Below are 4,453 nucleotides of genomic sequence, written 5' to 3'. Positions count from 1 at the left end.
AGGAAAACCAACCCTACTGGCCAAATGCGTGAACGGACCGATACCGAAGTCTCTCAAAAGGCTCCGGTATTCCTTGGGGTTCCCGCAAACCCATTTGCTACTACCCTCTCCAGCCACTAGAAAACAGAAAGTGTGCTCGTTTCATCTCAACGTGGAGACTCACCCCCAACTAGATCCCAAGAGGATCTAATTGGTTCCTCTCGCCCTAAGGTCTCGAGGGCTTCCAGACTTCATTTCTTTCAAGAATCGGAGTTGCGCTCCATTTTAGACTCTGTAATCCAAACACCTACCCAACCACAGGGCGATTCTTCAGTTCATGCCAGAACGGAGCCGAGGCCAAACTTGACCACGGGTCAAGGAGACCGAGGAAGCTCCGGAAATCCTACTCTACTTACATCAAATCCAGGTGGTTTAGGCACAGTGAGCACAAATGTGCAAGGATTTGTGAACCCGAGGGACAGCTCGGTGCGTTTTCAAGGATTTGACGGTGATGAATCTAATGATTCTTGGAGGCATTACAATCTAGTCTCCGAATCCGATGCTCATAATTATGCCGCTTTTCGTAGGGTATTTCAAGCAAGAAAGGATCAACAAACTAAGCAACTTCAATAGAAGCAGTAGGAAATTCAAACTGTAGCCAAATACTGGGCCAACGCCATAAGCAATGCCAATACGGTTGCTACAATTCTAAAAGTCCAGGACTGGATGGAAGAAATGGCTGAGACTATCCGCAAATCTCAGGCCAATCCAGTTGACGCAGGTTCATCCAAGCCCCCTCCTACCACTACTGATAATAACTCTCAAGAGGACGGAACAGCAATCGAAGTCAGTTCAGCACCAATATTTGGCTTCGATGACTTCGATCCAAATGAAGTCAATCGACCAGAATAGTCAGAAGATGTTATGATGTTTTTCGATGAAGAAGAAGAGTCTAGCGGATCGCAGCACTCAACGTCTAAGCCCAGGGAGAAAAAGAAGAAAAAGAAGCAAGCAGTCTCTCGAAAAGAATTTTTGTCTCTTCAAAATAAAGTAGATCAGATTCTTGCTACAATGAAATCTTCCCAACCGCAATCTGAGGAATTGCCTGGCCCGCAGTCTCTCATCGACCGCATCGAAAGACTGGAAGCCAGAGAGCGTCTTGTTGTAGAAGGCATCTCCCTTAAAGTGAAAATGGGGATCCGAGCCCTAGACAACAACCGCAAAGCTGATCATCAACACTTCATCTCCACTGCTGAAAAACTCAATTCTGAAGTATCCTCCATCAAATCGGATCTTCAGACCATCATTAAGGATCAGTCTGCTCAGTCTTAGAAAGTTGTTGAAGCAATGCACAATGCGTATGAATCCGCAATCTCTGTTCTACAGTCAACAATCAACAATCTTCGCAGGTCACTATCCTCCAACTTTCACGGTCCCGAAATCCTGCAACTCACCAAGAGATTCATCGATTGCTATTCAACCCCACAATCCCAAACAACCAACAACTTGCTGATGCTCTAAAAGCTCAGTTTAATGAAGTTTGTGGTAAAATTTACGGCCTTAAGCATTGGCTTGAGGAAGTACCAACTGCTCCTCCCTCAAGAGGGGAAGTGAAGACCAAAGCTCGGATTAAATCTCTCATCAGCATTCCCATCCGCACCAACATTTAAGCTCTCCCGTCATTAATGAAAAAGTTCCTAATCCTAAACCTTCACTGCAACCTTCTCCACAAAAGAAAACACCACCTGTTTCCTCTCCTCAAAAGAGCCCAACTCATCAGTCTTCACCGCAACAAACGCCTATTCAAGAACCTCATTATTCTCCTGAGCGACCCGAGACTCCCCCTCACTTCAAAAACTTAGCTTCCCACATGTCATCAGATCACTCAAACGACTCTCCCGCAACCAAACAGAAGAAAGCTGACTGGAGATCAGCTAAATTTGCTGAGATGATCTGGAGGGAGAATGGAGTTGATATTACAATGGATGAATCCCTCATCAACTCATGGGTCAATCCGCACAGAAGATTACTGGATGATGATTACAAGCCCTACCTGACATACGCAGAACCTCCTACTGACGGTTATTGGGACATTCCTATCTCCCTTAACGCAAAATACTTCACTGTGTTTGAACCCTTTGACCGCAGTATCCCCGATGATAAGAGGTTACCCTTAGAGTTTGAGAGACTCAACAGCTTTCATACCAAACATGGGTCTTCCATAGAGAAAATATGGTCGAATGACAGACCCTCCGCAATCAAAAATTACAAGCCTCGAAAATTCATAAAGGGATAATTCATCCAGTACACGCTTACCAGAAGAAGCTCAGACTATGTCCGAACCCAAGCTGACTTCCCTTGCATGAACCCGGAAGAAATCTTCCTGATTGCAAAGGTATTTCAAAATAAGTCTGAAAAGCACCCAAGGATGAAGATCGCTTATGAAAGGGCCTGTACCTTTCTCAAAGAGACTGTGTGTGACTTCACAAGGATCGATGCTGATATCCACCCTGCACTTGTTCAGAAATTCAATCTTCCTCCTCTTGAACAAGCTCCACTCCTGACTGAAGGCTTTCAAGAAAGATCTTTTGGAGCAACCAACTTCCCAAATCTTGGAGTCATCTTCAAACGATTAAATGATGAAACTAAATACTTCATCCCGATGACTGCCATGAATCGTATGACCCGGAAGCATTTGGAGATTATTCAGACTATAGTCAACAAATCCAAACATACGACTGCTGAAGTGAAGTTTGAAATCTCAAGGAGGATTGCATGGCTTAAAGAAGTCAGGAAGTTCTGGTGGATTCTTATCAAGTTCCTCAAGCTCAACACTTGAAAGAAAAGTTGAAGAGGTCACTTAGGGGGAAATTGTTGAAACATTAAAGTGACCCTATTAAACTTAAAAGAGATCCGAAGTTGCTTTAGGAACCACAGTCAATCTCTCCCCGCAGTTAAGATCAGCAACTGTAGTCAACGTCATCAGTTCTTAGATTCAGTCTTATATCTGTCTTTTGTATAAGTACTTTCTTTTATCCAAAGTGCCCTGCGTGGTAACTCTTCAACATATTAGACTGTATGTAATCTTCGAGACTCTATAAATAGAGTTCTCCCCTTCTCAATGAAAATACCGTTCTTACGCATCTTGAATCTTATCACTCTTCTTTCTCACTACTATCTTATCTCCTAAATATAATCATAACTCCTTGTAATCTCTCTTCGGAGCAAGTCTTTCTAGACTTAATCACTAAGTTTGATCTTACTTACTAATTTGGTCTGATTGCATTCCTTGTTAAGATTCAACTTAAGTGTATACTTGATATAATACTTGTTGTCTTTTATATTTCCTTATATTTCCGCAACTAATCATCTAACTATCTAACTCTAACTTATATTATTGTTGAGCTTTATGATCCTTTGAGATTAACTTTAATTTCCGCAATATAAACTTGTTCTAACATTTGTTCAAGTGTGTTTCTCAAGTTTTTCTCTCAACATTTGTTAGTTGCAGTAGCCCATATCTAGATGCCAACTACTGTCTATGTCAGTCAGTAATGAATCTTGTGCAAGTAGGAGATTGTTGGATCTATATGCCTTAGAATCATTATTGAGTGATATTGCTAATAAAATATGATCCAATAGGGTCACACCTTAATCAAGTTGGTACTTATTGAATATTTATTAAGTAATTGATATTAATAAATAAATTCAACTCTCCTATTTAATTAGAGAATACTTATTATTTTATGAAAACAATATTAAAAGAAACAACAAACTAGTCATTATATCATATGGTATGATATAATAAGTTATATACAAACTTTTCGACACTTTGGTTAACCATGTTTAAATTAGTGAGTTACTCTATAATGTTTTAAAAAGCTAAAAGACAAACTTGGCCTCGTCATCTCTCCATGGTCGACATCTCAGGCATGGGAGATTACTTGTGTAGCTTCCTAATGTTGGTCTCCATGCTTTACAATACTTTAGAGTATTTTAATGGTTTGACCTTACCTTGCATGGGAGTATATAATGGTGCCTTATGCATGAGAAATAAGCTATTTCTTTTGCCCTCTAATCACTTAAAAAAATCCGTACCTTTTTCCTTCTCTTCCTCTCACACTTTTGAAGTTTGATTTGTGAAGACTTGGTGCTTCCTTTGTGTCTTATTTTAGTTCTTATTTTATAAGCACTTAAAGGCTTAAATAACAAAGTGATACAAGAAGAAAACTAGCATTTTGGGCATCTTATTCTTGTAGGTGGATTACTTGTAGAGAAGATCAAGCTTCTTGTTCTTGCCATCTACTTCAGCACCCCAAATCCAAGAGGGTCCAAAGGCTTCAAAGGTTGTCATTTTAAGACACCCTATGTTTGTTTTAATATCATTCTAACCTCTTTAAAAGGATCATTGATGGTTTCATTTTGTTATATACAAGAAAATTATTAGAAAATTTTAAAGCTTTTGTTGCCGGTT

This window comes from Lactuca virosa, chromosome 9, assembly GCF_052849685.1.
Source record: "Lactuca virosa cultivar CGN04683 chromosome 9, Lactuca_virosa_CGN04683_v6, whole genome shotgun sequence".
Classification (NCBI taxonomy): Eukaryota; Viridiplantae; Streptophyta; class Magnoliopsida; order Asterales; family Asteraceae; genus Lactuca; species Lactuca virosa.
Note: the sequence above shows the minus strand (reverse complement) of the source record.